The sequence below is a fragment of the Cetorhinus maximus genome, chromosome 8 (assembly GCF_964194155.1).
Source record: "Cetorhinus maximus chromosome 8, sCetMax3.hap1.1, whole genome shotgun sequence".
NCBI lineage: Eukaryota > Metazoa > Chordata > Chondrichthyes > Lamniformes > Cetorhinidae > Cetorhinus > Cetorhinus maximus.
In genome coordinates, this window is record NC_135886.1 from 81,095,486 (window position 1) to 81,108,735 (window position 13,250).

Here is a 13,250-nt window from a genome sequence, read left to right on the forward strand (position 1 = left end):
TGTCACTGCACCCCCCACACTGTCACTGCACCCGCCATACTGTCACTGCATCCCCAACACTGTCACTGCACCCCTCACACTGTCACTGCACCCCCCACACAGTCACTGCACCCCTCACACTGTCACTGCACACCCACACTGTCACTGCACCCCCCACACTGTCACTGCACCCCCCACACTGTCACTGCACCCCCCACACTGTCACTGCACACCCCACAATGTCACTGCACTCCCCACACTGTCACTGCACCCCCACACTGTCACTGCACCCCCACACACTGTCACTGCACCCGCCACACTGTCACTGCATCCCCCACACTGTCACTGCACCCCTCATACTGTCACTGCACCCCCACACTGTCACTACACCCCCCACACTGTCACTGCACCCCCACATTGTCACTGCACACCCCCACACTGTCACTGCACCCCCCACACTGTCACTGCACACCCCACCATGTCACTGCACCCCCCACACTGTCACTGCACCCCCACACTGTCACTGCACCCCCACACACTGTCACTGCACCCGCCACACTGTCACTGCATCCCACACACTGTCACTGCACCCCTCACACTGTCACTGCACCCCCCACACTGTCACTGCACCCCTCACACTGTCACTGCACCCCCACACTGTCACTGCACCCCCACACTGTCACTGCATCCCCCACATTGTCACTGCACCCCCCACACTGTCACTGCAACCCCTCACACTGTCACTGCACCCCACCCCCCACACTGTCACTGCACAGCTCACACTGTCAGTGCACCCCCCCACACTGTCACTGCACCCCCCACACTGTCGGTGCACCCCTCACACTGTCACTGCACCCCCCCCCCAACACTGTCACTGCACCCCCCACACTGACACTGCACCCCCCACAATGTCACAGCACCCTCACACTGTCACTGCACCCCCACACTGTCACTGCACGCCCACACTGTCACAGCGCCCCTCAGACTGTCACTGCACCCGTCACACTGTCACTGCACCCCCACACTGTCACTGCACTCCAGAACTGTCACTGCATCCCCCCCACACTGTCACTGCACCCCCACACTGTCACTGCACCCTCACACTGTCACTGCAACACCCCTCACACTGTCACTGCCCCCCCACACTGTCACTGCACCCCCACGCTGTCACTGCACCCCCTACACTGTCACTGCACCCCAACACTGTCACTGCACCCCCACGCTGTCACTGCACCCCCCACACTGTCACTGCACCCCCACACTGTCACTGCACCCCCACAATGTCACTGCAGCCCCCACACTGTCACTGCACCCCCACACTGTCACTGCACCCCCACACTGTCACTGCACCCCCACACTGTCACTGCACCCCCACACTGTCACTGCACCCCCACACAGTCACTGCACCCCCCATACTGTCACAGCACCCCCCACACTGTCACTGCACCCCCACACTGTCACTGCACCCCTCACACTGTCACTGCACCCCCACACTGTCACTGCACCACCCACACTGTCACTGTACCCCCACACTGTCACTGCACCCCTCACACTGTCACTGCACCCCCACACTGTCACTGCACCACCCACACTGTCACTGCATCCCCACAGTGTCACTGCACACCCACCCACACTGTCACTGAACCCCCACACTGTCACTGCGCCCCCACACTGTCACTGCACCCCCACTGTCACTGCATCCCCACACTGTCACTGCACCCCCGCTGTCACTGCACCCCCACACTGTCACTGCACCCCCACTGTAACTGCAACCCCACACTGTCACTGCACCCACACTGTCACTGCACCCCCCACACTGTCACTGCACCCCCACACTGTCACTGCACCACCCACACTGTCACTGCACCCCTCACACTGTCACTGCACCCCCACAGTGTCACTGCACACCCTCCCACACTGTCACTGAACCCCCACACTGTCACTGCGCCCCCACACTGTCACTGCACCCCCACTGTCACTGCATCCCCACACTGTCACTGCAAACCCGCTGTCACTGCACCCCCACACTGTCACTGCACCCCCACTGTCACTGCAACCCCACAATGTCACTGCACCCACACTGTCACTGCACCCCTCACACTGTCACTGCACCCACACACTGTCACTGCACCCCTCAAACTGTCACTGCACCCCCACACTGTCACTGCACCCCCACTGTCACTGCATCCCCACACTGTCACTGCAAACCCGCTGTCACTGCACCCCCACACTGTCACTGCACCCCCACTGTCACTGCAACCCCACAATGTCACTGCACCCACACTGTCACTGCACCCCCACACTGTCACTGCACCCCCACTGTCACTGCACCCCTCAAACTGTCACTGCACCCCCACACTGTCACTGCACCCCTCACACTGTCACGGCACCCCCACACTGTCACTGCACCCCCACACTGTCACTGCATCCCCACTGTCACTGCACCCTACACTGTCACTTCACCCCCACTGTCACTGCACCCCTCACACTGTCCCTGCACCCCCACACTGTCACTGCAACCCTCACACTGTCACTGCACCCCCACACTGTCACTGCACTCCGACACTGTCACTGCACCCCCCACACTGTCACTGCACCCCCACACTGTCACTGCACCACTCACACTGTCACTGCACCTCCCACACTGTCACTGCACCCCCACACTGTCACTGCACCCACACTGTCACTGCACCACCACACGGTCAATGCACGCCCCATACTGTCACTGCACCGCCACACTGTCACAGCAACCCCCTCACACTGTCACTGCACCCCTCACACTGTCACTGCACCCATCACACTGTCACTTCACCCCTCACACTGTCACTGCAGCCCAACATTGACACAGCACCCCCACACTGTCACTGCACCCCCACACTGTCACTGCACCCCCACACAGTCACTGCACCCTCACTGTCACTGCACCCCCACATTGTCACTGCACCCACACTGTCACTGCACCCCTCACACTGTCACTGCACCCCCACACTGTCACTGCACCCCTCACACTGTCACGGAACCCCACACTGTCACTGCACACCTCACACTGTCACTGAACCCCCCTCACACTGTCACAGCACACCTCATACTGTCACTGCACCCCCACGCTGTCCCTGCACCCCCTCACACTGTCACTGCACACCCACAACCGAACTGCACCCCTCACACTGTCCCTGCACCCCCCTCACACTGTTACTTCACCCCCACACTGTCACTGCACCCACACACTGTCACAGCACCCCTCACACTGTCATTGCACCCCTCACACTGTCATTGCACCCCTCACACTGTCACTGCACCCCCACACTGTCACTGCACCCCTACACTGTCACTGCACCCCTCACGCTGTCACTGCACCCCACACTGTCACTGAAACCCCACACTGTCACTGCACCCCCACACTGTTACTGCACCCCCACACTGTCACTGCACCCCTCACACTGTCACTGCACCCCCACACTGTCACTGCACACCCCATACTGTCACTGCACCCCCCACACTGTCACTGCACGCCCACACTGTCACTGCAACCCTCACACTGTCACTGCACCCCCACACTGTCACTGCACACCCCACACTGTCACTGCACCCCCACACTGTCACTGCACCACCCACACTGTCACTGCACGCCTCACACTGTCACTGCACCCCCACACTGTCACTGCACACCCTCCCACATTGTCACTGCACCCCCACACTGTCACTGCACCCATCACACTGTCACTGCACCCCTCACACTGTCACTGCACCCCTCACACTGTCACTGCACCCCCACACTGTCACTGCACCCCCACACTGTCACTGCGCCCCCACACTGTCACAGCACCCCCACACTGTCACAGCACCCCCACACTGTCACTGCACCCCCACTGTCACTGCATCCCCACACTGTCACTGCACCCCCGCTGTCACTGCACCCCCACACTGTCACTGCACCCCCACTGCCAATGCACCCCCACACTGTCACTGCACCCACACTGTCACTGCACCCCTCACACTGTCACTGCACCCCCACACCGTCACTGCACCCCCACTGTCACTGCACCCCCACACTGTCACTGCACCCCCACTGTCACTGCACCCCTCAAACTGTCACTGCACCCCCACACTGTCACTGCACCCCTCACACTGTCACGGCACCCCCACACTGTCACTGCACCCCCACACTGTCACTGCACCCCCACTGTCACTGCACCCCACACTGTTACTTCACCCCCACTGTCACTGCACCCCTCACACTTTCACTGCAACCCCAAACTGTCACTGCACACCTCACACTGTCACTGAACCCCCCTCACACTGTCACAGCACACCTCATACTGTCACTGCACCCCCACACTGTCCCTGCACCCCCTCACACTGTCACTGCACACCCACACCCGAACTGCACCCCTCACACTGTCCCTGAACCCCCCTCACACTGTTACTTCACCCCCACACTGTCACTGCACCCACACACTGTCACAGCACTCCTCACACTGTCATTGCACCCCTCACACTGTCATTGCACCCCTCACACTGTCACTGCACCCCCACACTGTCACTGCACCCCTACACTGTCACTGCATCCCTCCGCTGACACTGCAGCCCCACACTGTCACTGCACCCCTCACACTGTCACTGCACCCCCACACTGACACTGCACCCCTCACACTGTCACTGCACCCCTCACAATGTCACTGGACCCCTCACACTGTCACTGCTACCCCCTCAGACTTTTACAGCACCCCCACACTCTCACTGCACCCTCACACTGTCACTGCTCCCCTCACACTGTCACTGCACCCCCACACTGTCACTGCACCCCTCACGCTGTCACTGCACCCCCCCCCACACTGTCACTGCGCCCCTCACACTGTCACTGCACCCCCACACTGTCACTGCGCCCCTCACGCTGTCACTGCACCTCCACACACTGTCACTGCACCACCCTCACACTGTCACTGCGCCCCACACTGTCACTGAGCCCCCACACTGTCACAACACCCCCACACTGTAACTGCACCCTCACACTGTCACTGCACCCCTCACACTGTCACTGCAGCCCTCACACTGTCTCTCTGCACCCCCACACTGTCGCTGCATCTCCACACTGTCACTGCACCCTCCACACTGTCACTGCACCCCCACACTGACACTGCTCCACTCACACTGTCACAGCACCCTCACACTGTCACTGCACCCCTCAAATGTCACAGCAACCCCCCCTCACACTGTCACTGCACACCCACACTATCACTGCACCCGTCACACTCTCACTGCAACCCCCCTCACACTGTCACTGCACCCCTCAAACTGTCACTGCACCCCCACACTGTCACTGCAAGCCCACACTGTCACTGCACCCCTCACACTGTCACTGTACACCCACACTGTCATGGCACCCCCACACACACACTGTCACGGCACCACCCCCCACCGCCACACACTGTCACTGTACACGCCCCACACTGTCACTGCACCCCTCACACTGTCACTGCGCCCCAACACTGTTAGCACCCCCCACATTCACTGCACACCACCACACTGTCACTGCAACCCTCACACTGTAACTGCATCCCCACACTGTCACTGCACCCCTCACACTGTCACTGCACCCGCACACTGTCACTGCACCCATCACACTGTCACGGCACCCCCACACTGTCAGCGCACCCCTCACACTATCACTGCAGCCCCACACTCTCGCTGCGCCGCTCACACTGTCACTGCACCTCCCCGCTGTCACAGCACCCCCACACTTTCACTGCACCGTCATGCTATTACTGCAGCCCCTCACACTGTCACTGCACCCCCCTCACACTGTCACTGCACCCCACACTGTCACTGCACCCCCCACACTGTCGCGGCACCCCTCACACTGTCACTGCACACCCACACCCGAACTGCACCCCTCACACTGTCCCTGAACCCCCCTCAAACTGTTACTTTCACCCCCACACTGTCACTGCACCCACACACTTTCACAGCACCCCTCACACTGTCATTGCACCCCTCACACTGTCACTGCACCCCCACACTGTCACTGCACCCCTACAATGTCACTGCACCCCTCACGCTGTCAATGCAGCCCCACACTGTCACTGCACCCCTCACACTGTCACTGCACCACTCACACTGTCACTGCACCCCTCACAATGTCACTGGACCCCTCACACTGTCACTGCACCCCCACACACACACAGCACCCCCACACTGTCACTGCACCCCCACACTGTGACTGTACCCCCACACTGTCACTGCAACCCCACACTGTCACTGCACCCCCACTGTCACTGCACCCCCACACTGTCACTGCACCCCCCACTGTCACTGCACCCCACACTGTCACTGCACCCACTGTCACTGCACCCCTCACACTGTCACTGCACCCCCACACTGTCACTGCACCCCCACTGTCACTGCACACCCACTCTGTCACTGCACCCCCACTGTCACTGCACCCCTCAAACTGTCACTGCACCCCCACACTGTCACTGCATCCCTCACATTGTAACGGCACCCCCACACTGTCACTGCACCCCCACATTGTCACGGCACCCCCACTGTCACTGCACCCCCACACTGTCACTGCACCCCCACTGTCACTGCACCCCTCACACTGTCACTGCACACCCACACTGTCACTGCAACCCTCACACTGTCACGGCACCCCCACACTGTCACTGCACCCCTCACACTGTCACTGCACCCCACACTGTCACTGAAACCCCGCACTGTCACTGCACCCCCACACTGTCACTGCACCCCCACACTGTCACTGCACCCCTCACACTGTCACTGCACCCACACACTGTCACTGCACACCCTCCCACACTGTCACTGCACCCCCACACTGTCACTGCGCCCCCACACTGTCACTGCACCCCCACTGTCACTGCATCCCCACACTGTCACTGCACCCCCGGTGTCACTGCACCCCCACACTGTCTCTGCACCCCCACTGTCACTGCAACCCCACACTGTCACTGTCACTGCACCCCTCACACTGTCACTGCACCCACACACTGTCACTGCAACCCCCACTGTCACTGCACCCCCACACTGTCACTGCACCCCCACTGTCACTGCACCCCTCAAACTGTCAGAGCACCCCCACACTGTCTCTGCACCCCCACACTGTCACAGCACCCCCTCACACTGTCACTGCACCCCCCACACTGTCACTGCACCCCTCACACTGTCACTGCACCCCCACACTGTCACTGCACCCCCCCCCCAAAACTGTCACTGCACCCCTCCCGACACTGTCACTGCACCCCTCACACTGTCACTGCATCCCCCCCGCACTGTCACGGCACCCCCACACTGTCACTGCACCCACCCACACTGTCACTGCACCGCTCACACTGTCACTGCACCACTCACACTGTCACTGTGCACCCCACACTGTCGCTGCACCTCTACACTGTCACTGCACCCCCACACTGTCACTGCACCCCTCACACTTTCACTGCACCCCCACACTGTCACTGCACCCCTCAAACTGTCACAGCAAACCCCCCCTCACACTGTCACTGCACACCCACATAATCACTGCACCCCTCAAACTCTCACCGCACCCACACATTGTCACTGCACACCCACACTATCACTGCACCCCTCACACTGTCACTGCAACCACTTCACACTGTCACTGCAGCCCTCAAATATCACTGCAACCCCACACTGTCACAGCACCCCACCTAACACTGTCACAGCACTCCTCACACTGTCACTGCACCCCCCCCCACACTGTCACTGCACCCCTCACACTGTCACTGCGCCCCTCACACTGTCACTGCACCCCCCACATACTGTCGCTGCAACCCTCACACTGTCACTGCAACCCTCACACTGTCACTGCACCCCCCACATACTGTCGCTGCACCCCCACACTGTCACTGCACCCCTCACACTGTCACTGCACCCCCACACTGTCACTGCACCCCCCCCAAAACTGTCACTGCACCCCTCCCGATACTGTCACTGCACCCCTCACACTGTCACTGCATCCGCCCCCCCGCACTGTCACTGCACCCCCACACTGTCACTGCACCCCCACACTATCACTGCATCCCCCACACACACTGTCACTGCACACCCACACTGCCACTGCACCCCCCCCCACACACACACACACACACTGTCACTGCACCCCCCCGCACTGTCACTGAACACACACACTGTCACTGCACCCCCACACTGTCACTGCACCCCCACACTGTCACTGCACGCCTCACACTGTCACTGCACCCCCACACTGTCACTGCGCCACCCCCAAAACTGTCACTGCACCCCCCCACACTGTCACTGCACCCCTCACACTGTCACTGCACCACCCACCCCCCACACTGTCACTGCAGCCCCACACTGTCACTGCACCCCCACACTAGCACTTCAACCCCCCACACACTGTCACTGTACACCCACACTGTCACTGCACCCCCAAACTGTCACTGCACCCCCCAATCTGCCACTGCATCCCCACAAAGTCACTGCACCCCCGCACTGTCACTGCACCCCTCACACTGTCACTGCACCCCACATTGTCACTGCACACCTCACACTGTCACTGCAGCCCCCCGACACTGTCACTGCACCCCCCCACACTGTCACTGCACCCCCTGACACTGTCACTGCACCGCCCGACACTGTCACTGCACCCCTCACACTGTCACTGCACCCCCACACTGTCACTGCACCCCTCACACTGTCACTGCAGCACACACTGTCACTGCACCCCCCCACACTGTCACTGCACACCCACACTGTCACTGCACTCCCACACTGTCACTGCACCCCCCACACTGTCACTGCGCCCCTCACACTGTCACGGCGCCCCAACACTGTCAGAGCAACCCCACACTGTCACTGCGCCCCTCACATTGTCACTGCACCCCCCACACTTTCACTGCACCAGACACTGTCACTGCATCCCACACTGTCACTGCACCCCCACACTGTCACTGTCCCTGCACCCCTTCCCTGCCACTGCACCCCCACTCTGTCACTGCATCCCACACTGTCACTGCACCCCTGCACTGTCACTGCTGCACTGTCCCTGCACTTCCACTGCACCCACACACTGTCGCTATGTCACTGCACTCCCACAGTCACTGCCAATGTCACTGCACCCCTCCCACTGCCACTGCACCCTCCACACTGTCACTTTACCCCCACACTGTCACTGCACACTCCACCACTGTCACTGCACACTCCACCACTGTCACTGCACCTGCATACTGCCACTGCACACACACCCCACTGCCACTGTCCTCCACATTGTCACTGCCCACACCGACCCCCGCTGTCACTGCACCTCCCCACAATGTCATTGCATCCCTCTCTGTCACTGCACTCCCTCCCCACTGTAACTGCACCCCCACACTGTTACCGCAACCCTTCACTGTCTCTGCACCCCCACACTGTTACTGTACCCGTACACTGGCATTGCACCCCCACTGTCATTACACACCCTCTACTCTCACTGCACCCCTTCATTGTCTGCACTACACACGGTCACTGTACCCCACCACACCCCCATTGTCACTGCACCCCACAGTGTCACTGCATCCCAGGCTGTCACTGCACCCCCCAACTGTCATTTCGCCCCCCAACTGTCATTGCACCTCCACACTGCCACTTCAACCCTCCCCCACTGTCACTGCACCCCCGCACTGTCACTACAACCACCCTGTCACTGCACACACCCTAAATGTCACTGCACCCATTCACTGTCACTTTACCACACAGTGTCACTGCACCACATCCCACACTGTCACTGCACCCCCCCACAGCACTTTCACTGTGCCCCCACAGTGTCACTGTATTCCACAATGTTGCTGCACCCCACACGGTCACTGCAACCCCCCCCCCCCCCCCCCCACTGTCATTGCACCACTCCCACTGTCACTGCACACATCCCCACTGTCACTGCACCCCACACTGTCATTGAACACCCCCCCCAATGACACTGCACCCCCACTGTCACCGCACCTCCAATGTCACTGCAACCCCCCAGTGTCACTGCACCCCTTCACTGTCACTGCGCCCCCACACTGTCACTGTGTCACTGAACTCCCACAGTCACTGCCACTGCACCCCCACAACGTCACTGTACCCCCACACTGCCACTTCAGCACCCCCCCCCCCCACCACTGTCACTGCACCCCCAACTGTCACTGCACCCCCATACTGTCACTGCAGTCCCCACTGTCACTGCACCACACTGTCACTACAACCGCCCTGTCACTGCACACACCCCAATGTCACTGCACCCATTCACTGTCACTTTACCACACACTGTATTGCACCCCCAACCCCAACTTTCACCGTACCACACACTGTCTCTGCATCCCACACTGCCACTGCACCTCCACACTGTCACTGCACACATACCCCACTGTCACTGCACCCCTTCACTGCCAATGCACCCCTTAATTGGCACTGCACCACCACACTGTCACTGCACCCCTACACTGTCACTGCTGCACTGTCACAGTCACATTGTCACAGTCACTGCACTCACACCCAGTCACTGCCACACTGTCACTGCACCCACACAGAGTCACTGCCACATTGTCCCTGCACTTTCACTGCACCCACACACTGTCACTATGTCACTGCACCCCCACATTGTCACTGCAGCACCCCAACGACTGTCACTGCAGCACCACCCGCATGACTGTCACTGCACACCCTTTATTGTCACTGCACCCCCACACTGTCACCACAGACCCACCCTGTCACTGCAACCCCACACCAGGGTCACTGCACACCCACAGTGTAACTGCACACCCCCCACTGTCACTGCACCCCCACATTGTCACTGCAGTGCCCCAAATCATTGTCAATGTACTCCCACAGTTTCACTGTCCCTGCCCCCCACACTGCCACTGCAGCACCTCACCACTGTCACTGCACCCCCACACTGTCACTGTGCAAACACTGTTACGAAGCCCTACACTGTCACTGACCCCACAATGTCACTGCATACCCACACTGTCACTGCACACCTCCCCAACTGTCACTGAACCCCCCCACTGTCATTGCACACACCCCTGTCACTGCACCCCTTCATTGTCTGCACTACACACAGTCACTGTACCCCACCCCCACCATCACTGTACCCCACACTGTCACTGCACCGCCCCCAACAGTCACTTCAGACCCCCACTGTCACTGCAGCCCCCATCTGTTACTGCACCCCCACATTGTCACTGCAGCACCCCAACGACTGTCACTGCACACCCTTTATTGTCACTGCACCCCCACACTGTCACCACAGACCCACATTGTCACTGCAACCCCACACTGTCACTGCAACCCCACACCACGGTCACTGCACACCCACAGTGTAACTGCAGTGCCCCCAATCACTGTCACTGTACTCCCACAGTTTCACTGTCCCCCCACACTGCCACTGCAGCACCTCACCACTGTCACTGCACCCCCCCACACTGTCACTGTGCAAAGACTGTTACGAAGCCCTACACTGTCACTGACCCCACAGTGTCACTGCATCCCCACACTGTCACTGCACCCCTACACTGTCACTGCATCCCCACACTGTCACTGCACACCTCCCCAACTGTCACTGCACCCCCAAACTGTCACTGCACCCCCACACTGTCACTGCATCCCCACACTGTCACTGCGGCCCCCCCACTGTCACTACACCACACACTGTCACTACAATCCCCCTGTCACTGCACACACCCCCAATATCACTGCACTCAATCACTGTCACTGCACCCCCACATTGTCACTGCAGCCCCCCACCACCACTGTCACTGCACCCCCACAATGTCACTGTATCCCCACATTGTCACTGCACCCCGCTCCACTGTCACTGCACCCCCCACTGTCATTGCACACACCCCTGTCACTGCACCCCTTCATTGTCTGCACTACACACAGTCACTGTACCCCACCCCCACCATCACTGTACCCCACATTGTCACTGCACCCCCACACTGTCACTGCACCGCCCCCAACTGTCACTTCAGACCCCCACTGTCGCAGCAGCCCCCATCTGTCACTGCACCCACATACTGTCACTGTGTCACTGAACTCCCACAGTCATTGCCACTGCACCCCCACAACGCCACTGTACCCCCACACTGCCACTTCAGCAGCCCCCCCATTGTCACTGCACCCCCAACTGTCACTGCACCCCCCCAGCTGTCACTGCAGCCTCCCACTGTCACTACACCACATACTGTCACTACAACCCCCCTGTCACTGCACCCCCCCAATGTCACCGCACCCATTCACTGTCACTTTACCACACACTGTATTGCACCCACACCCCCCACTTTCACTGCAACACCACACTGTCACCGCAAACCCTACACCACTGTCACTGCACACCCACAGTGTCACTGCACACCCCCCAATTACTGTCACTGTGCTCCCACTGTTTTACTGTCCCCCCACACTGTCACTGCAGCTCCTCACCACTGTCACTGCACCCCCATACTGTCACTGTGCACACATTGTTACGCAGCCCTACACTGTCACTGACCCCACAATGTCACTGCATCCCTACACTGTCACTGCATCACCACACTGTCATTGCACCCACCCAACTGTCACTGCGCCCCCCACAACTGTCACTGTGCCCCCACACTATCACTGCAGCCCCGCGCTGTCACTACACCACACACTGTCACACAACCCCCCTGTCACTGCACACACCCCTAATGTCACTGCACCCATTCACTGTCACTGCACCCCCACACTGTCACTGTGCACACACTGTTACACAGCCCTACACAATCACTGACTCCACAGTGTCACTGCATCCTCACACTGTCACTGCATCCCCACACTGTCACTGCACCTCCCAACTGTCACTGCACCCCCCAACTGTCAATGCACACCCAACTGTCAATGCACCCCCAACTGTCAATGCATCCCCAACTGTCACTACACCACACACTGTCCCTACAACCCCCTGTCACTGCATACACCCCCAATATCATTGCGCCCATTCATTGTCACTGCAGCCCCCCACCACCACTGTCACTGCACCCCCACAATGTCACTATATCCCCACATTGTCACTGCACCCCGCCCCACTGTCACTGAACCCCTCACTGTCATTGCACACACCCCTGTCACTGCACCCCTTCATTGTCTGAACTACACACACTCACTGTACCCCACCCCCCACCATCACTGTACCCCACATTGTCACTGCACCCCCACACTGTCACTGCACCACCCCCAACTGTCACTTCAGCCCCCCACTGTCTCTGCAGCCCCCACACTGTCACTGCATCACC